Source organism: Equus caballus, chromosome 18 (genome assembly GCF_041296265.1).
Source record: "Equus caballus isolate H_3958 breed thoroughbred chromosome 18, TB-T2T, whole genome shotgun sequence".
Lineage (NCBI taxonomy): Eukaryota > Metazoa > Chordata > Mammalia > Perissodactyla > Equidae > Equus > Equus caballus.
Genome location: NC_091701.1, coordinates 28258558 through 28285321, shown reverse-complemented (window position 1 = coordinate 28285321; position 26764 = coordinate 28258558). Strand labels below are relative to the sequence as shown.

Here is a 26764-nt window from a genome sequence, read left to right as displayed (position 1 = left end):
TGACCTTGGGTAACTTATTAATATGTATAGTTCTCTGCTGTTTCATCTGGAAAGTGCATGTGGAGGGAGGGAGGAAGTAAGAGTACCTGTAACTCACAAAGTTGTTGTGAAGATTAAGTGAGGCAACACACCTGAAATACATCATATAGTGCCTGACACATAATAAGGACTCTTCAACGTTAGATGTTTTTGTTACTTTCATTCCAGCGTTTTTGGCTCTCTTGTAAAAATAACAGTCTACTTTGTATTGTGGTTGTCTTTAACCCAGCAGATTAAAAGCTTTCTGAGGATATAATGGCACCTTCTTCATCCTTGTATTTAGTAGGTATCTTATAAATATTTATTGATGAATGAATACTGAACATAAAATAAACAATTTTAAAGATTTTCATTTCTTTTGCCCAAATAGATTGATTCCTCTTAAAGTAGAAATAGTATCTTTTCATTTCTTATTTTAAATTCCATATTGGCCAGTATGCACATATACTCTGTGTGTATATAGATATATATACATTATAGTCTATATTTTTAACTTTTTAAAAACTTTCTGAATTAAGAAACTCTTGAATAATCAGTACAAGGAATGCACATGTCATGCTAAATTCACTAGTGATGCTGCTTTTAAAAAGAAAAACCCTCTCTTCAGTTTTCCTAAGCATACGGAATGACCACAACAAGGCATCATTCCAGCTCATAAAAATCTTCATGCCTCTGAAGGAGGTTCTTGTTAGTGACATGTACTCACTCATCAACATCAATTAATATTCATTGGACAAAGCATAGATGCGGCACATTATGCTGTGTGTTTTGTACACATTTTCTAAATGTGAAGACACTATCTCTGCTATCTTACATGTCAAGAAAGAACATAATAAATAATAAAAAACATATTTGGCAATAGGTTTATGAATAGTATTATATCTCATCTCACATAAGATGGAAACCTTCAAGAAGCAGGTAGATCTTGACTGGCTTTGAGATATGATAAGTACAGAGTCCAGTGGAGAAATAAAGAGAAAGAGTATGGATTTGAAACTAAATCAAGGGTCAGTTGTAGGTTACTTTTTTTTTTTAAGTAAGTACAACATGCTAAAATAGGGATAAAAACTAGATTAAAAGATAAACTTATAGAGTCCCTATATCTTTCTTCACAAAGTACCGCTTAAGCTAGAAAAGATTTCCTACAGTTTCCAGTAGACATAATTTTATTGTATTCTTTGTTCCTAGATTATCCCATATCCAAATAATTATAGACGTAAATTATATAACCCTGCATAAAGAGCATCATTTTTCCCTAGTGACGAGCTAGTATCAAAACTCCACGATAATTATGCCTTAATACAATCCATTGTAGTTCTCCTCTGTTCATTCACTTTTTTCTCTTTGTTCACCTTCCTGTCCTTCACTTCTCCCTTTCTTTCTTTCCTTACTTCTTGAGTTTCCCAGCATTTGTGAATAATTTGGTCAACCCTTCCATCTGACAGTCGGTGTCTTCAGTCCCTAGTCAGCAGCTATACTGTATCGCACAGATTGAGTTATTTAACTGTACAAGTTCTTGTCTCCAATACACACTCTTCTTTTCTCGGTTGAGTTATAAAACATACTTTTTTCATCAACCTCCAAAAAAAGTAACAAAGACTCCATTCTTACCCATGAATTTAAGAATTCAGGATAATTTCTCATGTAGCATCCATTTCAATTCTCAATATTTCCATATGACAATCTAACTGCCTGTGGCATATCCGGGATTCTGATAAAAAAAAAAAAATTGTCCAATTCTACGTGTAAAATTTCTCTCTCTTGATGTCTGATTGACAAACTACCTAAAACATATTCCAACTAAAATAAGTGGGTAATAAAACCACTGAGATAAACATTTTCTGCTCTGTTTCTTAATCTCTACATACTTCTTTATACATTCATTGACCTTACATCCAGCAGAGCCTCCATGGATTACACTTTTGAATTAAATAAAATTTTGGCCTATATCATTATGCCTCATGCATTATTTCTCTGCTTAGCTAGTAATGGTTATTTCTCCATCGCTGTTGAAGTTAACTAAATGGGAAAACCTATAATCTCAAATACAAAACTATTCAGCTCTATCCGAAAGTAAAGGACTTATCCCAATTGTGCATCCCATATTTACTCCTCAAAGTAGTTGTAAGAACATACCCATTCTTATCCCTCCTTGGTTTTTTTTAGTCTCCCTCCTCAACAAAACAGCATGTGCTAAAATCGAGGGCATTCATTTCAATTCATCAAAATTCGTCCTTGCCACTGCATTTGTTTGCCTTTGCGCCTACTGAAAAATTGGAACTTGGAAAATAGTAAATGAGAGAGGTCTCTGGAAGGAAAGATCTTATTTGATACAGTAATATTGTAATAATACAGCTCTTTCCCATGTACTTCAAAACTGACTCCAAATTTAGAAAATGAAGTGCAATTACTTTTTCAAGTGGGAATTTAAGTCAAAAGCAAAAAAGGTCACCTACTTTATTTTTAAGTAGTCAGCTCCCACAAGGGTGGATTTGGGTCTGTCTTATTTACTCCTGAATCCCCCTGCCTAGGACAGAGCCTGCCACATAGTAGAGGGTAGCTCAATAAATAAATATTAAATGAATGAGCTGCTTTACTCCAAAAAATGTTGAAACTTGTTTACTAGCTGTCAACAGCAGGTTCCTTCATGCATAAAATAGCATCAACTGTGTAATTTGCCCCCACTTCCTCCTTTTGCAGAAAGCCAACAAAAGAACTGTAACTTTCTACCTAAGGATCAAAGGTGTCAACCTATTGGCTCAGGCAACTTTAAAGTCTTGGATAACAGTCTTTGGTTATTTTTAGATAATTTCTTTTGTTTCAAGCTTGAAAAGAAGCATTAACAAAGATCAAAAAATAAGTCACTGATTCAGAGGAGGAAAATGCATATTAAGAAGTTCAAAATATAGTATGGAGAGGCTGTGAGCTAACCTTCCCAGAATACGAGTCAGATCCAGCTTTAGAGACTAAAGAACTACATCAGTCTCACTTGGGACCCATCAACATGAAAGGAGTGGGAGAGCTTGGAGAGTTGAGAGTCTGCAAAGGGAAGAGAAAAACAATTTAAAAATTATAGAGTGACCCATGCATTCTCAATGCCTAAAACAATAAATCAAGAGGTACAAAACTACAATCAAGTTGTAACAATGGTTAACTGTAGATGGTGGAACGATGGGTGAATTTATTCTCACCCATAATTTTCTGTATTTCCAAACATTCTACAATAAGTATGTAAGACTCAGGCAGTCAGAAAGAAAATAATACATTTACTTTTTAAGCTAAGAAAAAAGCCAGGGATATAAATCATGTGATCCATGAAGAAAACTTAAAGGATTAAGATTATATAGACAAAGAAGAGAAGGTACATTGGTGACTTAACAGTCTTCATTGTTAAAACAACTATTAACCTAAAACCTACTGCAAAAAACATAGGATGGGCTTCTTTCTTGTTAAAATAATAATAATCATAAATATATATACCCACTTAAATGTGTGTGAGCATAAACACACACATGTACACAACGTATACATATACACACATCTTATACATATTTCCAGGGAGTAAGGCTCTCAGAGAAAGGGCAAAGGAACAAACTGTGTGGGGAAAAAAGCGCCTATAATTAGGGTGTCATTTCAGGCAGCACCTCTCATGGGGGATGTGAAGACAGAGAACATGAACAAGGATAAAGGAGTATGCCTTCCCAAGGGGACGTCAAAGAATGTCAGGAAAAGGAGACATGCTTAAAATAAAGGGTGAAATAGAATGACTATTGTACCACAATTAAGGCATACCCATGGAAGTGTCCAATGTGTGAACATACATTCTGGAGTAGAAAAGTGTTTGAGAATCCCTAATCTACCATCTTCAAAAGGAAGGATTCTGAACAAGCCAAGACAATATGGGAACAAGCAGTTTCTCTCACAGGGTGATCAGAAATGAAAAGTCTTGTCACAAAGGAAGAAAGGACCCAAAATTAAGCTCTATTCATTCCACAAAGCTGACTAGAAGCTTTCTTGCTGTCTATGTGTCTTGATCTAAAATTATCTGGGGGAATACAAACCCCAACCTAGTAACCTCCTTGACCCATTCTGTGGTTGAGGAGTTGTATTATTCTTAACAAAGCTGCCATTCGTATCCAGTGTCTCTCTTTCCAGTTGTTACAGAGACAGTAAATACGAAATCAACATCATCCACCTAACAAAAGTTGACCTCTCGCAAGTATCATAATCTCACAATAAAGAGGGATATCAAGAAAACACGCTTTTACTCAGAGAAATTGCTCTACCAGCAGAAATATCAAGAATGTTACCAGGTGCCATGGTTAGTGAGGGAGACACTTGGAGGACACATGGGGTTTTCCAGGTTCTTGAAATCACATTGCATAGGCGGCTGTCTCCCTCTGACCTCATGGCAATGACAATCAGCCACATATATCTAGGATTAGAATGGTTCAGGTCAATTCAAACTTTCACACAGGATCTGGAGCAAACACATAGAAAATACAATCAAACTTAAACTTTCTATTCAGGATAGGAACCCCTCCAAGCTCTCCAATTTCCTCAGGCAATGCTACAACTGAAAACACAGCCAAAGGAAGTGTTCAACAGAAGATTCAACTGGCTTCATTCTTCAAAGAGGAATAGTGAGGATTTACCCAGCACCTACTATGTGTCAGTGACTGTACTGAACACGTGACATCCACTATTTCTTTTGGGTCTTGAGGCTGTTCAGTTCTGGCTACTCTTTCTAAAGTTCAATTTGGGGAAATTCAAAGGTCCTTGGAAGTCCCCCACCAGCGGTAGCCAGAGAGGTGTCTAGAATAAGTCTAGGAATAACCTAGTCCCATCATTCAAAGATGAAGGCGACATAGTATGATTGGATGGGGAGAACTGGAAAATTGTTTCATTATGGAAGCCCTGGGACCACTACCTCACATCAGAGCAAATTCTGATGAAGTTCCAAACCCAAATCATTCTCCTCAAGGTTGTTGACTCACCATATTTGGCTCTTATACATCTCACTCGTTCATTCTCTCTCTCTCCCTCTCTCTCTCTCTCTCTCTCAGCTTTGCTCTGCGCCCTCATGAAACAGAAAGGGTGCCCGGAATTGGTGAGAGGTGACAGAGATCAAAGGGCAGCATCACCCTGCTTGCTCCAAGGTGTTAGCCCTAGGATTGTACTGTTACTCTCACTTCCACCCACAACCCTTTTATTTTCTGTTGCGTATCAAACCTTGACCAGAAAGCTTTCCTCATTCCCATGCCCTTCTCTCCACCATGTATCCCTTTCCCCATCCCATCCTCTCCACCTATATGTGCATTCACACACACACACACACACACACACCCTTATACTCACACACATCCCTTTTTCTTCAAAGGGCATCAAGTACTCAAAGAGAGAAAAGGAGCCACTCAGACCTCACTGAGGCCATGCGCACGTACCCCCAAGTCAGAATGCGACTTGGTTTGGGGCGGTTTCAATTTATTAGTTTCACAGTCTCGAATCAATACCATGCAAGAATCTATTTCAAATAGCTTTTCTTTAAACGGAGCTTTGACAGCCCAAGTGAGGTCAGATCCTAAAACTAGACAGAATTTTTTCTACAGTGCTTTTGTGAATACAGCATGTTGGCAAAAGATTATTAAAGTAACTCTTGCGGCCAGTGTCTCTTTGTTCTCCACCTCTGGGAAAGCTGCACAACTCAGCTGCGTGGAAAACAAGGCAGAGCATTTTGCTGTCAGCAGCCACGCACCCTTTGGGTGGGGGGCCACATAAGTACTGGAGAGCCCCTCTTTACAAGTCAGAAGTGCCTCCTAAATGTGCCCTTCCTCTGCTCTAATGCCTCAGAATTGTGCGTGGTGCTCTCTGACGTCCGTCAGGGTAGTAGACTCTGACTCTGTTCCTCTTCTAGTCTGTACTGAAGAGCAGTGAAGGGAAAAGCCTCAAAGGTGGGGAGTTCTATGTTTATGTGCAGCAACAAGGCAGCCATATCCTTCTGCTTTCCCCTGAAAATCAAGCCTCACCTTATCGTTTCCTCACCAAGATTAACTCCTGCTTCCTGAAGAGTATTTCTGAGGTAGAAAGCAGAGGTGGTGAAAAAAAGGGGAGCTGAAAAGCCCAATCTGTCAAGCTCCATTTTAGAAGAAAGGAAAACTGAAAAGTGAACGTATTTAACATGAGCCATTTCCTGCACTCAGGAGGGAAGAAAGCGCGCTAGTCACTGTGTGCAGGAGGAGATCCGCACTGGTGTTATCTCTGACCTGCAGCTTAGCCCCAGTGTCTCAGCTGCCAAAAAGCTCCCATTCAACGTTGTGCTGAGTTCATCAATGCTCCACGTGTCAGGATCCTAACAGGAAAAAGCAGGACAGACAGTCTCTCCATTCAACCGCCTGGGGACCCCATGACAACTAAAATCCCCTCGCAGACCGTCCATATCAACCTTCGGCAGGTCAGAGCACGCAACCCCTTCAGAACCACAGGCTCAGGCCCACACCCTTTCCCCTTGTCAACATTGTCACTTTAAACAGAACATCGAGCCTTATCACGAAACCTGAAGTAAGTATGACAATTAAGATGGATTGCAAAGCCTGCTTGTGCTTCACAATTAACAATCACTTGGCAGCGGGTTCCACGCAACTGTTAGGGGGTATGGCAAGAACTTTATCCCTGCTTAGTGCCGCATTAGCATATTTAGTAGGCTGCAAGACATAATTCCTAAGATATGAACATATTTTTGTCTTTTTAAAAAATCTGCAATTAAGCTATAATATGTAGAGACTGCACCAGGCAATCAACGTGCAAACACCAAGATGGAGTTGGGAGAAAGGAGGACAAGCAAAAGAAATGTTCCCCCAGCACTGATAACAACCTGCACCAGTTACTGCTCCCAATGTCGTGGGTGAGCTAGAAAACTGTGGCTCCTTCCTGTCTGTGACAAAACTTAGGGGGGGCCGGTGTTGCCCAACTGCCGCTGGCATCAGGTGATTGCTCTGTAAGGGCACAGCTACGTGCTTTAAACCCACATATGAAAAAAATTGGACCCCGAGATGACCCTAGTGGTTACTGAGCAAACTATGCCTTTTTCACAGAAAGCAGTTTTTGATTCTCAATCTCTGAGTAAGAAAAGATGCTGATAAAAAAAATCACAAAGGCACTTTATTCAACAAATGTGAGATCTTTTCCTCAAATTTTCCATTATTTTCCCTGACTAGCGGGCCCATCTGCCACACTGTTGAAAAAGGACTGGTGAGCGCCAAGACTAGACCCACGTTTCTGAAAACGCAACCCAAGCTACTGTCCTAGGCTTCTTCAGTGTGTTTTTGTATACATTCAGCCCTAGAGTCCAAGCAGGCCCCTGGTGGAGGCTGAGGAGGGAAAGAAAGCCAGCCAGATCTTTCTGATAGCCAGGACTTTGTATTTCTTGACATCTGGGTTGCAAGAAGGCAGGATATCCTGCCAAATATATTACAGCTGTGCGTCCCACCTTGTGACTTAGGACACTGCTGAAGCTGAGGAACACAGAAGATATAGGTGTGTTTTCTGGGAAAGAAACCTCACCCTTTACCTCTTTTGTAAAAGAAAACACACACATACACACGCACACACACGTGCATGCACGCATGCCACCAGCTTAGGAGCAGCTCTCCAGTTGCATAAAAGAAAGCATATGAAAGTAACAAATGCGATTTAGCACACAAAGTCTTTCTTTACAAAACCAGGAGAGTAGCAGATTAAAGCACCTGGCAGTCTTGGCAGGCCCAAAGAAAAGCAAAGCTGTGACAAAACAAAACAGGTGTACAGGTATAAAACTTTTGCTTTCCAATAATGCCCCTCTCTTCACTGGAATGCTTTGACAGGTGCAGAAGTTCAAGTTACAGTGGGGAAGTGGCAAATAAATACACAGCATTAGCGTCTGACGTGCTTGCTGAGCACCGGGGATGTTAATAACTGGCAAGGTACACTAATCTCTGATTGCAACATTTGGTTTACCTTAATCTGGAGGGACAGCTGTATTAAAGAGGGAATTATACTAATCAGTTCAAGGCCCTTGCATATAAAACTTCCCATTAGGCTTAAAGTACACCAGCTTATGCTCATTCTCTAGGAGCCTTACATCTGGTTCTGAATAAGGCTGCCTCTCATTTGCAAGGTACAAACTGAAAACAAGGGGGAGGGGGGCTGACAGTTGCTGGAGGATGGGTGATAGAAGAGCAAGCTACTAATTCTTTGAAATTTTTAACAGCACAAAACTAGCTTCTAGGCATCTTAATACTAAAAGAAAAAAAAAGCGTGTGTTATCAACCCTAGGCCATTTTTTCCTGTTACCGGAGGTGACCAACATAAAATAAAATTGATGATGTCAGTCAAAAACAGCTAAGCACAAAGCTTGGCTTTGTTATCTTAAGTCAGAAGGTATGATAGGCCATGCCATATGGCTCTAATCCGCCTCTATCTCCCATCACCTAACAGGAAACCTTCATGTAGCATGACCTTATTTGGCTGGTTCCAGGTTAGGGCTGCCCAAAGGGGATTTTTCTGTTTCTGCTATATCCAAAGGTTTATGTTGATTTTTTTCTGAGCCCTGCAAACTATAAATCCGACTGATTACTCTGCACTCTTTTGCTTGACTGAGCCTTTACAATCAGACATCCCCGTTAACAATAAGCTCCTAATGAATCAAACATCTATGGCATTAGTTTCACCTAGCTGCCTCTTTCCCATGCACTGTGCTGCTTTGTCAGACCTGGTTTGATGAGAAAAGCTAGTGACACTTGCTGCACCTATTGATAAACAATTCAGTAATGAGGGGCATAACAAAAATTACCTAAAACAACCTGATTAAAAATGACAGGCAAGGCTTTCTCCATTGCTCTATAGTGAAGGTAACTCTGGTTCTGCACAAAGAAAATAATGAGGTAAAATAAAATTTCCTCCTTTACCGAGGAGTTCACTTCGGAACGTGTGGTGATGAAGTTTCGGTGATATTTTAAACTCTTTCAGGTTATGTGATTATCAAGAATGTTAGGGACTCATAGAATTCAGGATGCTTGCCTTTCAACTTTCTGAGATGAACTCTCTGGTTTTTCTGCTTAAACTTTCTGAATAATCAAACTAATATCGAGATCTTCACTTTCTTAAATGTGAGCTTAGTCATTGAGAAACTCAATAGTGCAAGTGCAAATAATTAGGTAAGTACAGCATGGGCACAAAAAGAGAAATTCTAAGATACAAAAAAATGTTTGGGACAAAGTAGAAAAAAGTTCATGGACAAAACCATCTTCCTAAAAGGAGTAACTTAACCTTACCACGGTCATTGAAGCTCTTTTTATTGGGGTCACCCGGAGGACCTTTGCAACTTCGAAATAAGCTTATACCCAGGGGAGGCCAGGCTCCCATGAAAGCTTGATTCAAAGACAGAAATGTGTGGGTTTTGCAATTGTGTGGCAGCCTGTTGGGAGGGTTTCCATCAGTGCACAGATGCACTTGAAAATCAAATATGGACATGGGGAATGTTTTTTGGAGACGGAAAATGAGTGCTGATGACATGTTTATACTTCGCAGATGGATCCAGTACAGAACCATTTTTTGTAAAGAAACAATATCCACCATTTGCTAAAAATTTTTTTTGAGCAGCTACAAAATGGTGGCACAAAAAGTGAATATTCCCATCACACATACTCCACCTGTTCCTTGGTCTTACAACTGTCCTCCATCCTGACTGTAATCAATGACTGTTGTAGTCTTATTTTTTCTCAAATGTTATCCAAAAAGAATATGAAAAAAGAAACACAATACACAAAAGCATTTGGAAGAGCAAAATGGTCTGAAATTAATTTGCTACATATGAAAAATTGGAAAATGACAAATGCTATTAAGTAACAAATGCTGAATTAAATCCTGAAAAAATGAATTTTCTTATTGGCATGTTTTCTCCTTAAATTTGATATCAAATCAATTTTTGAATGTTTTCTGTCTAGAGTCTAGAATGTCTCCTTTCTTCCTTCTATTGGCCCCACTTGAGATCCCTTAGGTATTTAGACTTCTGTAAATTACAAACACTTAGCATGGTATTAATACCACTTGTTGCCTTATTGTTGATACATTATAATGATAAATAGTTTATAGTTATAAATATCAATTATGAGAACATGGAAAGGCACAATATGTATAGGTTATGTATTTATAAAAACATAATCTAAAGCATTTAACTGCCGAAAAACATTATTGATAACATTGTATACTTTACTCAATAGACGATATCAAAATAATCAAATCTTAACTTATTGCCACCATAAATAATATTAACTAGCCATTTCAGGTGTGAAATATTGATAAGTGACCCACTTCAGAGATGTCGAGATTGTAACACAATAAAGAAGCTATGGATGTGAAATATAAAAGTTAATAGTTTAATAATTTAACACATTCTGAACACATTTTCAGACTTCATGAATAAGTATGTTTTTTTGTGTTCCAAATAATACATGACATATTAAAATTAATTTTTTCTTAGTTTCGGTCAAATTAACGTTTCCTGATATTTTACCTTATCATCTGTATTCATAACCTACTGAATTCCACAGCTAACCTTTAGTCAATCATATTTGTATTCTAAGAATTAGAACTTAAGAATTAGAAACAGAATATGAATCCCAGCAAATGGCCAAATAGCCTGAGACTGGATAACAAAATCTTACGAATATACATAAATCGACGTGTTCTTTCAACCTTGTAGTTTCTGGCAATGTACCAAGCATACATCGGCAGTTCTACATCCTATGATTCTAACACCTTGTTATCATCCTGGAACTAACAAAGGCCTGTGATACTTCCCTAAATAAAGCAAGTCTTCATTTTTATTGCTGGATTTTTGACACATGTGAATAAGGCCAAAACATTTTATTAATTCTTAAATATTGTTTTGCCTATCCATCAAAAAACCTAAGTTTTAGTCAAAGGCTTAATGTAGTCTTCAAGTTCCACAGAAAATGTTAGTATTCTACCTAAATTAAACTTATTAAACTTTGAAACAGTCAAGAAAAATGAAAGTATATCCTTCCAATTATAGCACTTATTATGTCATTATGTTCTTAATCATCATTCAACAAATGCCGAGAACATAGAGCTGGGAAGAAATTAGGGATCATTTGTCTCAATTCCTTTATTTAAAATATTAAGGAAAGGAGAGCCGAGAAATAATAGAACTATTTAAGTACACATAACTAGAGTGTGCCGGGTAGTCATGTTTTCTGAGGCCTGCTTTATTCTACCAGATCATTCGGTTTGCAAGGTCTGTAATATTTAGTTATAGTGGACTAATTTTGTGTTATTAGCCACTTATTCTCTAAGTACTATATTAAGTATAGTATGTAATAATATAGTGTTTAGAGAACATTGCACTTAGAAAATAAGTGAAAAAAAATTAATACACTAGATTCTACCTGTGCCTAAATTGTTGCCTGGATGTAAAGTCAGCACCTCTTTAAGATCACGAGAATATTAGTCAAATAAGTTAATACATGATGATACAATCAGGTCCCTGGTGATGAGCAGAAGTTATGTAAGGGTGCCACTAACCAAAGTACAGCTTAAACATAAGGACCCTGTAAGTTGGTCTGGCCCCTGCTACTTCTGTAGCAGAGATCCAGACACAAAACACTCATTCTGTAATCGTGACCATGCCACTTACCATTCATACAAGGAAGAACTGGAGAGCTTTTCTACATCAAAGTCAATATTAACTTGCAAGTTAGTCAAAAGAACAGCTTTTTAAAGCTTAAAGTTCATGATAGTCCACTCTTATCTTCTTGATATGGTTCTAAAGGAAGAGAATGGCCAATATTCCCAAATAAAGTCGTCCTTACTTAAGAGAATTGAAGCAATTTTCCTGAGCCCCAGGTTTAAAGGTGGGAAAGCATGGCTATCTCATAAGAATGTTGGGCTACTTTCCAAAGGGCTCACTAGTATCTGAATAGCAGCTGGTGGGGATCCATGGCTTGTCACTTCTATCCCTAAATTCTGGTAGTAGTCCCAATTCTGCCAACAAGTATAGGTGATACATGTGTAAGAAGCAAGTGTATTTCTCTCTACTATGAAAGGGTTTGGGTTCATCAATCCTGTCTTTCTGGACCCCAAGAATCAAAAAGAGTCTGACTCAAATAGTGTTTGGCATTAGTACGGAGAAGGGAATGCTTCCATCAACTAAAAGTCAAAAATGTCTGCCTAATGACGATACTGAATACTTCTTAGTTCAAGCATACATCTTTATAATTTATTTATCACACACCTCTAAGTTAGTTGAGTGCTGTTAACCAAAGGATAGCTTAAATATAGAGAGAGTGAATATCAAACATGGCTTTAGGTATCTTGAGAGAAGATCCCCTGGACTTTCCCAAACTTGGTCTAAGAAATATTCTTGATGCAGTCTGTTCCCACTGCTAGCATTAGTTATGTAAAGGTGTATGTGAGACTAATTTTTCTAACTGAGTCAGTTGTCTGGTTTATGTTTATTCCTAATTAGCTGCACTGATTCATATATCCTAATACTAACTAGGATTCAGACATAGTAATTGGTATATAACTAAACATATAATAATCTTATTCTTTTATGTTATTGACATTTTAAATTGTCCATTAAAATTCAGCCAATCAAAATAGCTTAATCTGTAAGCAGGAGAAGTTTGTTTATCTTGTACAAAGAACTTGAAAAATATTCTTTGAGGGACCTGCCCAGTGGCACAGCTGTTAAGTTCGCACATTCCACTTTGGTGGCCCAGGGTTCGACGGTTCGGATCCTGGGTGCATACCTATGCACTGCTTGTCAAGCCATGCTGTGACAGGCGTCCCACATATAAAAAAGAGGAAGATGGGAACGGATGTTAGCTCAGGGCCAGTCTTCCTCAGCAAAAAGAGGACTACTGGCAGCAGATGTTAGCTCAGGACTAATCTTCCTCAAAAAATATGTATATATTCTTCGAGTAGAATTCTAGACATTTACACCCAGGTTGAGGTTCCTCTAGTTTCTCTTGAATCTGTCTGAAAATATTCCCATACAATAGGCTGAATGGCAGAACATTAGACTTTTCTTTTACAGTCTTGCAAGCCAATTGACAAAACCAACTTTTGCTTGCTGCATACCTCCCATTGCTGATTGTGGAAAGAACCTAGTTACCTCTGATGTTATTTTTCATTGGAGTAGTTAATTCTGCCAGTGATGATTGCACTAGGACTTTGGCAGTTTCTGCTTTCCCTCTTGAGAGGCTACCAGTTACTATAGTTGTCACAAGAAACCAATAGTAACCAGCAAGCACAAATAGACATGGCATATGCTCATCTTTTTTATTGTTCAAAACTAACAACCTCATGAAGATTTTAGAAACTGTCATATGGTTGGATCCCTGACTGCATGGCAAATAGAAGAAAATTTGAAGTTCTATCAATGAAAAGGCAGTGAAGATTTGCAGGGGTAAAATTCTATCTCTCCATCAAGGGATGCAATAAGATAAAGATGCTAGGTTTATAGAATTGATCCCAAAATATAGTCAGTTCTTAAGGAGTTCCAAATTCTAATATTCATGAAATACACAAATTTTGTCAAGATAGAGAGAGTCAAACAGAGAAGAACTGCCATGAGTCCTCATTTCCCCCAAGCTAAGTTGTAAAGAAGGGCCACGAACTTTTCCAGCCTTTTCCTGGTGGAGACTAGATCTTTTCGTGGCTTTTCTGGGCAACCTCTCCCTGGCTCCAGAGAAGTTCATGTTTACTACATTTTCCTTTGCACTCTAGCACTCGCAGACCTCTCTAATTATGCGCCTACTGTAACATCAGATGGAATCTTTCCACCCCTCTTTGCCTCCAATAGTTTTAAATTAACTGAAGTCACCATATTTCATTGAGAACTGTGTTATTACACTGTTCTAAACACTTTGGCTTAAATTATATGACACTATTAGAATTTTAACTGTTTTTCAAGTAATAAATCATCTTAAAAGATACTAAAGCCAATTGTTTGGATCACTAAAAATTTGAGCTCATTGAAGTCAATTTAAACCATAATCTACAATACTCAAATTAATTCATTCAGTGCACATTTATCAGGTCCCATCACGTATAAGGCACTGTGAACCAAAAGACATAGATCTGTGCAGCTCCAAGTCTTGTGATGGAACAAATACTTCAAAATTTGTACTCAGTTACAAGTTAAAATAGGAAGTTTTTTTGCTTCTTTTTTGGCATATGAAAATTTACTACTACCATGTTTTCACCATCTAAACTTATGATCTTAGTCTTTCCTTCTTGCCTTCACATAAGGCCAAAGGAGAGACATTGACTACTTTGACAACCTAAAGGGACTCCAGGAATGTCACCAACAGCATGACCTTTGAAACCAAACCCAGCAACCAGAATTTCATCATTTTTCTCAATAAAAGTCAATCAACCATCATTGGGTACAAACGCTGTGATTTTTTTGCCATTCTTGAGCCGCTGGACGACGACACTTTCTGATGACAGAATTTGGTTGTTTGTCTTCAACTCCTACTTTTCCCAGTACAACTCCCTTTGCATGAGAAGCATCTCCAAAAGGATTGACCTTCAGGGCTGTGCCCAAATGGGCTTTCTTGTAGTGTTTATTATGGCCCTTCTGATTTCATTGGTGGCTACAGGGCTTCTCGGCAGTAGGAAGATCGTGACACTAGCCCATCTTGCTGGCGCCACAGGTCTTTGCAAAAGAGCGAAGATTTTTTACAAAACTGTTTGCCTTATTTGATAGAAACCAACTCTCTCATCCCTACTTTCTACTCATTTATCTCTTTAGCTACTCATACTAGTATTTTAGTAAGAAATTTTAACTTCTAAGAGCCGTATATGGTAGACTCTATGGTATAACGGTTAAAAGGATGGCCTGTGGAGTCAGACAGATCAGAACTCAATGCTTATTCTACCACTTACTAGCTTTGTGGTCTTGAAAGAAATCCCTTAATCTTTCTGAGCCTTAGTTTCTTCATCTGTAAAACAGAAATACTGCTTCATTCTTGGTGACACACTGAGGACTAAATGAAACAATATTCATGGATCCCTTAGCATCTGCCCTCACATGTAGTGGGTGTTTGATAAAAAGTGGCTTTTATTGTCAAGTAGAGTTCAGGTGTCACGTATGTGCATGATATGCTTGGTAAGCAGTGTGATTCAGTCTTAGTAGTAGATACAGTGGCAGAACTTTCTTCCCCTGATAATAAGAAAAGTAAACTTTGATGGAACCAAAGGATGCAAAATATCTAGACCTAGAGCAAGGAGAGAACTGTGGTGCTGGGAGGAAAGCAGCTTCAGGAGCGTCTTAGCTGGTGTTCCTCTGAAAGCAGAGCCTGAGGCAAGGAATTGGATGCATGTTGGTTACCCCTAGAAACAGGTGTCAGGAAATGGAGAGAAGGAGGTGGGATTTGGGGAAAAGCCAAATAACATAATGTAAGGGTACATAAGACGGTACCTGCTGTGGACGGTGGGACCTCTGGGAAGCATGCCGAGTGCCTCTCAGAACTGTTTGTCTAAAAGATAGGTGTCTGGAACGTTTACCCACAGGCTCCTGTCTCCCATCAGTTGAGGGCTGCCCTTGCGGGTGTTAACTCCCCCACACATTTCCCTGGTAAGCTTGAGGAATCATTGAGCAGGCTTCTGTGATTCTGCAGAAGGCTCTGAGGCAGGAATTGGGAAAACTCAAAAAATGATCTGGAGGCCTGGGCTTATGAGAAACTGTCCACTGAAGCTACAGCTGAAATTAGAAGGGGGCTTAGGAGACAGGAAACAGGGCTCCAAACTTTTCTGCCACAAATAGTCCTTCTGACAGACCATCAAAAGCATCAAGACAGAGAGAAATTGTTATGGACTAAATGTTTGTGTGACCCCAAGATTCATAAACTGAAATCCTAACCCCAATGCGATGGTATTAGGAGGCAGGGAGGGGATTAGGTCATGAGGGTGGGGCCCTCACAAATAGAATTAGTGCCCTTTTGAAGGGCCAAGGAGACCAAAGTTCTCCTCTCTCCACCATGTGAGGGCACAGCAGGAAGACAGCCATCTGAAAACCTGGAAGAGGGCTCTCACCAGGCTGTGGCCACACTGGCACCCTGATCCCAGACTTTCAGCCTCCAGAACTGTGAGGAATAAATTTCTGTTGTTTATAAACCACGCGGTACTTTGTTACAGCAGTCCAAACTGACTATGACAGAAATGATACTAGCAAAAATTAATGCTGGCCCCAAAAGATAAATCAGATATCTGTTTTCTGCACGTTTTAGCTTAGCTTCTTTCATGGTAATGAGATGATGGTGAACAGAGTTAAATGAAATAAAGTAAAAGTACAAGGACATAAAATCTTTCACTTCCCAGAAGATGTTACCAGGATCAGAACTGCAAGGATTTTGAACTCGGCTACCTATGTAGTCACAATACTGCCACAAAAGGAAAAGCATCACAAAGATAATATATCCTCATTGCACCATTCAGTTCTCTACCCCTGTAACCACCAAACACTCCAGTCAGAGCCTGATCAATGTAAGTAAGCCAGACTCCTCAGCCACCTTCTCTGATGTCTCCATTATAACAGTCAGGCAGAAGCTACTATACACTTGAAATGACAAGTCACAGCTTGCCCTGGGAACATGATGGGGAAATTAAACTCAGCGTTAATGAGTCAAAAAACTTTTCGGTTCCTATCTGAAGGGGGGTGAGCTCACTGGCCTAAATCTAAATCTGACAGTGAAAGGTAAAATAATTTATAAATGACAAATTATAACATAAAAATTAAATTGTCATTCAATGCACAGTTGCAATTTCTGTCCAATCAGAGTGCCACCCACGGTTGCCAGGTAAAATGCAAACATTGCATGGGACATACTTACACTAAAAAGTTATTCGTTATGCATCAGAAATTCAAACTTAACTAGGAATTATTTATTTATTTTGTTGAGGAAGATTCGCCTGGAGCTAACATCTGTGCCAGTCTTCCTCTATTTTTTATGTGGGTCGCCATCACATCATGGCTGCCAACAAGTGGCATAGGTCCACGTTCAGGAAGCAAACCTGGGCCACTGAGCAGAGCACTCCAAACTTAGGCACTAGGTCACACGGCTGGCATCAGGAATTCTTTATTTTTATTGGCTAAATCTGGCAACTCTAGGGCCACCTCCAAACAAGTACAAAGAGCTGCTCATTAAAACAAGACAGTAAGCATTCTGCAATGTTATGCTAAAGGTTCTAGGACTTTTCAGTAGCAGCAACATTTCAATAAATTGACATGTGAATTAACTAACAACTTACATATTGTTTCCCTGGGCATATTTCTAAAAACTTTTCAAAGTGTTACCATAATTTATTTTGTCACAACATGGCAACGTGTATATTGAAAAAATACTGTGATGGTAACAGAAAAACTCATTTCAAATAATTCCAAATGATCTTTTGAAAGACTCCCATCTACTTGTTAAGAATCAAATCTGCATACTTTAAAGTGTTTTCATATGATTCACCTAAATATTCTCTTACAAATAAAATTTAAATCAAATTGTAAGTCCCAGAACAGTTCTGCAGAATTCTTTGATAAAGAGAAACATTCAAAAACCACATGCAGAGTCACTTCATTTCAGTTGCAAGATTCTTGTTCCAGCTCACCTTCCAAAACGATTTCAGTCAAGTAGAAATCTTCTGACAATCCCCGCCTAGAATGGCAAATAATCCCTGCCTTTTCATTCATTCTCTCATTACCTCTCTAAAAAGAGGATGTGCGGTTACCAGAATTTTATACAATTAGTGCTCCAAGAGTGTTTTAAATGCAAACCTATAAGAGGAAAGTAAAAACAAATCAAAGTTAATTGTGACTGGCTGGAACAAAATGCTTAAATCAATATGAGGATGGCTCATCTGCTCATCATTTACCCATTACCTGGGAGAAGAACACCTCCTGCTGTGCCTGATTTCTGATACAGATTTACCATCGCCTGCATTCTCCAGACACACGGTAAGGAAGCCCAGACTTTCTCTGACGCCATCTCTCATTATCCTCTTTGCACCTAGTAACACATTCACTTATTCATTCTGATTTTTTTTTTTTTTTTTTTTTTTTTTTGCTTGCGTGTTCTTCTTTGCAAAGGGGCATGCACACAAGGAAAACTAGAGTTTAAAAACTTCATGAAAAAGCTCAGGGCCTTCCTGGGAAGCTGTCAGAGGAGGCGCTGATATCTGTCTGTGAATTAGTGACTTTTCTCAACTAGTCTGCACACTGACTATTGTGATTTTCAGAAATCCCCAAAAGTAGAATGCAATTCCTTTCCTAAGGCATCCTTTGAAAAAAAAAGTTTGCTGTTGTTAAGGTATTAGATGCAAATGAAGAGAAATAAGGCCCTCCTATTTGGAGGTAGTGAATGTCTTTAACGGAAGGGCAGACTTAAAACCCAACACACAGTGTCCATGTGAGGGACGTGGAGGAGCAGCAATGGGTTATTGGAGACTCTGGCTTGTGAAGGCCATGCATGGTCTTAGCTCTTAATAAATAATAAATAAATAAATAAAGGCAGATGTTTTAGGATAGAGATAAACTCATTTCTAATCCTCTGCTGCCTCTCTACAAACGCCCTTCACCGTAGCCATGTCCAAAATACAGAATGTGAAGTGTATCTGCCATTGAAAGTGAACATGTGTCTCTGAATTAAATACATATACCAAATATAAATATGTCTGGACAGGATGGTTGTGCTGATGTATTAAATTTTTTTTCAGACAATTATCCAAATTACAATCTTGCAACTATGTTGTTATTATTATTATTATTAACGGTTTCCAGGGAAGGAAAAAGACTCAAAAAATTTTGAAATAACTAATTGTTCTTATTCTATTTGACAATTAAATGGATGATATATAACTGCTATCATCATATATTTACCGGCAATTATCCTCTTTTAGCTTTCTAACTTTATTTTTTTTTTAATTGTACATATGGATTACCTAATAGAAAAGTATAGAGATGACCACATGTGAATAGCAAATCATGGACTGAAACTATATTACTTTTTTAGCCAAGTGCACCCAAATACCTTAAATATGTGAAGGTTAGAAATACAGTTCCCACTTTAAAATTGGAGTATAAATAAAAATAGAAAATCCTAGGAGCGCACTGATACAGTAGGGAGAAAATAGCATAGTGCAAAGGATGACTAGAGGAAAATTGTGATGATGTACAAAAGGGAAAAGAATAAGATACAAGTGATAGCCTGCTTTAGCCTTTCAATTGACTGTTGGCGTGTGTTCCACCTACCACTTCCTCAATGCCTCCTTGTGTTATTTTTTTAGGAAAGGACATTCATGACCAATAACAATGTTATAATGATAGTAAGTGTAGGATTTAAGATACATTTTTGAAAAAACACCTTTAACCAACATCAAAAAGCCACCAAGGGTGGGGGGGGGCAGTTACCTAGCTCAAGGTTTTATTTAGTGATGGTTCCACTTTTTCACTCACTGCCTGCAAATCAGCATTTTGAGTGGACAAAGGGCTCAGCAGCGGCCCTATGATTGCTTCTTTTCAAATGGTAATGGCTATCCTAACTCCTCTGCCAGGTTTTTCTTACCAGAGCACAAATTGCAGTTTACAAGGCTCTGAGGGAAAAAAAAAAAAAATCTTAGCTGAATATCTTTTTTTTTATTCGACAAACTGACATGTAAATTACCCTTTAAGTGCTCCACTCTAGGGCTCTGATCATCTCCTAATTGTCACAGTCAATTGTAGCCAACAGTCTCTTCAATCCCAAGCGCTTTGACAACAAGCACAAGGATCAAAGCAGCATCAGCTCCCTTCAATATCCTTCTGTTTAGGATGCTACAAAACGCTGAGAAAGAAAGGTGTAAGGGCATTGCTGTAGAGGAAACGGAGAGTAGCAAGGATTACAATAGTCATTTTCTCCGTCTCTAAAATTACGCTGTATAAGCTGCCGTGATCTTTAATCACATGCACAGAACAAATATATAAACCTCCCGGGCAATTAATATGCTCTTAAGATTATACTAATATGCAAGCTTTACAAACAACACCGTCTCTATGGCTTAGGAAAACTATGACACAGTTATGGGATAGCAATCATTTCAGGGCAGCTCGAGCATCAAACACTATTATCAAACATATTCTGTTTTTGAGCATAAATTCCAAAGCATAGTTTTTATTGCTTAGTTTGGTGTGGGGATTCACTGCTTCTTCAAACTAAACAGCCCACTGAAGATTCTAGAGGGTTTTTTTCTAATTAACCTAGAAATGCCCAACTGAAAATGTACCCCCAAATAAATAAAAAATGTGACATAAAAACTAATTGCAGTTGAATGCTGTTTTCCTTACTAGGGGTAACTATGTCTTATTGCTTTACTGGGAACAAACTAATTAAAAGTCATTACATGATCCACAAACATGATTCTTAAACAAGATGTACTTACCAGGATCATTACTTAACAAAATATGACAATTCTTTCTAACTAAGGTAGTTATCATACATCACTAACTTTTTTTTTTTTAAAGATTTTATTTTTTACTTTTTCTCCCCAAAGCCCCCCGGTACAGAGTTGTATATTCTTCGTTGTGGGTCCTTCTAGTTGTGGCATGTGGGACGCTGCCCCAGCGTGGTCTGACGAGCAGTGCCATGTCCGCACCCAGGATTCGAACTAACGAAACACTGGGCCGCCTACAGCGAAGCGCGCGAGCTTAACCACTCAGCCATGGGGCCAGCCCCCATCACTAACTTTTTTAAGAGATTATTTCTGCTTTTCTCAAAAGATAAAAAGTTCATCCAATCAAATATAACAACATAAATAATTTGGTGGAAAGAGAAACTCTAATAATAAATCTGTATAAAATAGCCACTTTAAAAATTACCTGAAGGTTGTCAGAACAACTGACAAATGGAAAGAAATCAAAGGTGCGTGTGACACTCCCTCTACAACTTGTCTGGCAGGACCTAGGTATTACATGCACACAGCGTGTAAGGTCACACGTTGATTGACAGCCTTCCTATGCTCAAGAAAAGAACTGAAAAAGGAGGCAGCAAATGCCCCAGCTTCCTTTCTCAGCTAGTTCACTCAAATCCCCCTGTCGGGGTTTCCCATCCTCCCCTCAGCTTCACCTTGAATTCTCAGGTTTGATTGAAGAGCTTCACAGAAGGGTCTATTACAGATTGAGGAATGATCCATTTCACATCTGATGCTCCAAAGAGCTACTTGTGAGGAGTCTTTGAGTGCATTTCTCTCACATGTGAAGCTTTCTGCAAAATCAATATGGGTATTTTTCAGTTTGACAAGTCAACGTGAAATATCACATAATAATAGAAAAACAGAGTTGTACATTTAAGCACATCCAATACAGTTGTCTATGACAAAGCTTACAGTTATTACTCATGGATATCCTTGAGTATGCCTAATCTAAATTCATCCTGATAGCCGGGCTAAGGCAGACAGAAAGAGAAACTGACTAGTCACCATATTTCTGGCCAATCTGTCCTAATTAATCCAGGTTTTGTGGTGAGGGGAGAGAATGGGCAAGAATCATGGCCTTTGCTTCCAATCTGAGAGTGATATGAGAAGTAGGAAGAAAATAACCAGAGGTGAAAAAGAGGAAGAAAGCAAAACAAAAGGAACTATAAAGAACTTCAAATTTAACTAATTGGAAATAACTGGGCAAAATGGTCACCCGAGGAGCAGCAACCACGTCTCAAATCCCCACCGCCATCATAGCAAGCACCAGCAGAATAATTGCCGTATTTTTGTGAGGGGTCTGACAATCTTCGGGTGAATTCCAGGTCTATTTTGCCACCTGCGTAAGCTTGAGGAACATGATTTAACTTCTCTAAATCTCTGGTTTTTTAACCTCAAAATGTTATTAATCAAAAGATTTACCTTATAAGGTTTTGTGAAGATTAAACAAGACGAAAACATTGTATTATTGGCAAATATTGATGAAATGATTACAGTTTCCTTAAACCTATCCACATGGTACCTAGGGTCCTAATCTAGTGCCATTTCTACTGTTCCCTAGAACCTTTCCACATTGTTTAATGTCCCCAAATTGTACACAACACTTCTGGCCAAAGCGTAGGCTCACCATGTCAACTCCAGTGTAAGTCCTAGAAGAGGAGTATAGCCACTCATATTCCCTTGTCTTGAAAACGGTCTTCCTCCAACCAGGGAGGCAGTCCCCATCGACTGAGAGAGAGAATCAGATTGGGCTTTGAGAAAGGAAAAGAGCCCAGGCCTAGGGGCCAAATCAGCTGCTCAATTCAAGCAATGAATGAGATGAGAGATTAACGCATGGTTTTCCTTCCTGTGCTGATATTTTATTATTAATACCGGGATTATCTCTATATACTCCACCATAGGAAGGACCGTAAAGAAAAAAACCTCTCAGGAGCATGTTGGCAACCCAGGTTTAGTGAAATAGCTCACTAAAACTGCTTGTTCTTCTCCTTCACATTTTCCTATAGCCATCACTACCTAAGTAGTCTTAACACCATCTGTACTTCATTAGCTGTGCTTGAATCAACTAATTTATGGATTGCTTGAAAAATACATTTTTAATTTTAGCTTAACTCTCTCCACCACTCAGAATAAGCGCAGTGTAGGCAAAATATGTGAGTTCAGAGACACGAAAATTCATGTTAATATCAAAATAAGAAAAGCATCATTATAAAATTCTATTGAAGTTTAAAAACTCTTACCCTATATTTCAAAGTCAAATGATTAAATATAAATGACTTTGTACTTAATTAATTTGACCAATACATATCAACAACTTAATATATGCCATAGTATTCATTTTTCTGCTACCGTACTATTCTCCTCCAAGATTAAAATTAAGCTATAGCTTTCATTCCAAAACCAAATTAAAATATTTCATTAAATGCTGATATAGAATTACAAGAAAATTGAAACAATTTCCTACCTAAAAAGAGTCATTTCCTAAAAATTTTTACTTTATTTGTTTTGGACTCAAAATACATTTTTAGCAGGGAGACAAGTTTATAAATGATAATTAAATTCCCAGATTGACTCACAAAAAACGTTTAATGTAAAATGTACCTGAAACACACTAGAAGCAAGTCTTAAGTGACTCTAAGTCATGAGGTCTATAAATTTAATTCTGTGGAGACTTAAGGAGTATCATCAAACATTGAGTTTCCAGATTTTGGACATATCAGGCAAGAGATCTGATAGAAGGATGGAACATCCATGAGTCTGGTGACCGCTATTCTCATCACTAACGTCGCATCACCACCATCATCATCATTATTATCATGACAAATTTCACTCATCATATTAGTACATGGTAGCTATGAAGATGATGATGGTAGGGAGCCAATAAGATGACATCTCATCTTGACTTTTTAAGTAAGTGGAGGACAACTCTACCTCACTCGATCAGGAATTTAAACCTCTTCCGTGATGTTCATTTCCCAACCAGGAAGCTGAGCCTTTTTAAAATGCTTTCATTTGAGCAAATGAAGGCTCTGAGATATCACTACCCACATTTCATCATCCCCTCCCCTGAATTTTGCCTTGTACTGTGGCCTCACCAGACCCCTTAAGCATAGCTTTGAAAAGTCTAAGAAAGGGGCAAGCTCAGGACCTGTTAACATATTCCTTGGGACGCTGGGTAGTACCTCAACAAAAACACAATACTGAAGTGAACATTTGCCTTTCTAAAGATCTCAATGGAAGATAACTTCACAACTTCTCTCAATTATTTACCTACTTCAAGTTTCGCTCCTTCATTGTCAAGGTTTTCTGCCTTGTTCCATTTCTGGTTTTGATTTTAATTGTAAACCCTACTACTCAAAACTATGAGCGATACCTGCCATTCCAGTACTTCAAGTGTGCCATTCAGTAGTATTTGACAGTTTAACGAATAAGAAGAACGCCAACTGTGAGCACTCATTCCTGCCATTCGTTCATATTCTCAAATAAAGACACAGTACACTACAGTTTGCAATTCACTTAAATGGTCTCTGCCCTCATCAAATTGTAATCACAAAACATAAGCATACCCCACTTAAAAACTGAATTGAGCAGGGACTAGGGTGAGGAGGAAATGGGAGTTATTGTTTAATGGGTGTCAATTTTGGGGTTTGCAAGATAAAAAACTTCTGGAACTCTGTTGCACAACAATACGAATATACTTTACACTACAGAACTGCACACTTAAAATGGTTAAGATGGCAAATTTTATGTTACTATTTTTTGCCAAAATTAATTTTTTAAAAAATAATGTAGTGAAACTCCTTGAAAAACAGGTGCATTAGTTCAATGATGAATGAATAATTATGGAACATATTTTAAAAACTGAATTAAGGATACACTGATTTTTGTGTTAGGCGGTCAGAATCCCAGATTTTAGTCCTAATTTCTTTTCCATGAAAATACTGCCTGCAAAATTATCTATAAAGTTTTCAAATCCAAATGGACTAACGTATGACTTGACAGGAGAAATTGCTCACGAAAATGCAGGTCAAAACTAAATAAATAAATGAAACTCGGATCATAGAATTTCACTTCTCTTCTGAAAGATTCAAACAGTGAAACACAAGAAAACCACCACTCCCAGGTGCTCTGTTCTGAAGCTGTCACTACCAGGCATTGTTACCATTTAGCATCTCAAAGTTTCACTGAATTTTCAGTGAACCAAGCAAAAGTTGAAGCTCATTGAGACAAAAATACTTGAACCCAAACCAGACCAGTTTTCAGTGGTTTCTATATTTTTGTATCAGCAGTTCCAGAGTATCTTAACACTCACTTTTTTCAGGGTTAATTTTTTTGTTGTTTAACATTTTATTCTGGTTAATTTTTTTTAAAGTTATATTACAAAACAAAGAGTTTTCAGGATTCAGGGTCATAGTACTTTCTTTGAACAAGTTAAGCAAATTTATATTTATCCCACATGTAGGAGACAGAAGCTTCAAAAGAAGCAGACAAAATGGGACTATGGAGTAATGAGCGAAGTTGATGCAAACCACTGTCTTTAATTTATAATCCCACCTCATATACACAGAATGAAATCAATCAAAAGCAAAAGGAGATGGATACTTTTTTAAAGTAAGGACCTAGGGGTAAAATAATAGGGTAAAAAACTGTGGACATGGTGCACTGATTTAAAAATTCATAAGAATTTTTTTCTCTGTATATGCACTCTACTCCAATCATAGATCATCCAACAGTTGAGTTTTCATGTTTATTCTTACAGCCTGCGTAGTTTATTAGATGAGGGGCAGCAAAACTTTGAAATCCAGTGTGAATTTGAGGTTTGTAATAGTACTAATAGTTTTAATAATAATAGTTACGTATGACTAACATATGTCGGCCCTTATACCATCTCCTTAGAACAACTATATGAGGTGAATATCAATATCCCTCTGAGATATGAGGAAACTGAGGCTTTGAGAGATTAAATAAGTTGGCCAAAATCACACACTAAAAAATGCTGTGCTCTTAACCACAAAGCTCCCCTGCATCTTGACGAATTGCTACGAGTGTAGCCTCATTTCAGTGGATTATTCTTCTACATCATCAGTTCCAAACTCTTATTTTATTTATCTTCTTGATAAATGAGTTCTTGCTTTGGGGGTCTCCAATTGCCTAATAGTTCCTGAATAGAAGCCATATCTTGGAGACAGACGCTTGTTTTGATTGACTCCATGATTGCACCAAATGTGGTCATTGGCCAACATGGTCATTGACCAGCAGCAGCAGCTCCCTTTGTTCCACTGTTACCTCTCCATGCATTCACCAGGCAACTGGGCTACAGATCATTCACTACAGAAAGCAGCGTCTAGAAGGGCGTGCATTTTGAAATCCACTTGAATTCAGGACTAAAATCACTAGCAATTCAGGGTATTTAAGAAGCCACTACTAGCCTTGTACATACCATAATCAACACCAATGAAGGACATACAGACAAGTACAATGGGCCTTTTCATTTCCCTGCTTCAGATCCAGATCCCTTTCCCCAGACCACAATGCCCAGGCAAATATATTCATGCCATTCCTGGGGAAAATAGAGTGAAGGCATACTCTCACATGTTACTCAGGGCCAGCCTTAGAATCCAAGAATAGTGAAGCTAGAATCCTAAGGACTCTCTAGACCATGACATAAAATTATGTATGAGAAAAAGTGGTCCAAAGAAGTAAAATGATTTGCCCAAGGTCATAAGCTAATGAGCAAAAACTCCAAGTCCAGTAATTTTCCACTTACAAGATTGTTTTAAACAAAAGACTACTACGTGTCAAATAAGGTACTGGATACTTTACGTACAGTATTGTGTATAATCCTCACAACCTTCACAAAATAAATATTTTTACTCTTCTTATAAATAAAAACGATTAAGTAATTTAGCTAAATTCACATAGCTAGAAAGTAGCTGCAGGAATCAGCTATTAACGCCTTACTTTTAATATGATGCTCAAATTTCTACCAAAAAAAAAAAAAACAATTCCAGAAGGAATTATGACACTAAACAGCAGTGGATTGATATCGAGATTAGAGGAGGAAAAGGTGTGAAATTAAGACCTGGGGAATAAAAAAACTAAAATAAAGATAAAGGTGTTGCATGAACACACTGGTCTTTATTTTTATTTCTTTATACCCGCCGTTTTGCCAAAAGGATTTAAGTTGGTGTATTAAGTAAACAAAAAAATGCATCCAATACAG

The 26764-nt window shown here is 38.2% G+C and overlaps 1 long non-coding RNA gene and 1 pseudogene across 7 annotated transcripts in view; both read right to left on the bottom strand.

Moving 5' to 3' along the window:
* Positions 1–26764, bottom strand: part of LOC106781945 (uncharacterized) — a 68412-nt gene that overhangs the window by 7370 nt on the left and 34278 nt on the right. For 2 of the 7 annotated variants that reach the window (XR_011428197.1, XR_011428198.1), the window contains exons 2-6: positions 21195–21332; positions 17707–17872; positions 4350–4474; positions 2971–3078; positions 1651–1750 (exon numbers count right to left, since the gene is read on the bottom strand). This is a non-coding gene — a long non-coding RNA (uncharacterized lncRNA). The remainder of the gene's footprint in view (positions 1–1650; positions 1751–2970; positions 3079–4349; positions 4475–17706; positions 17873–21194; positions 21333–26764) is intronic. The other 5 variants (XR_011428200.1, XR_011428203.1, XR_011428202.1 and 2 more) reach the window with 3 other exon arrangements.
* LOC100629749 (small ribosomal subunit protein uS12-like) lies at positions 14257–14743 on the bottom strand (annotated as a pseudogene).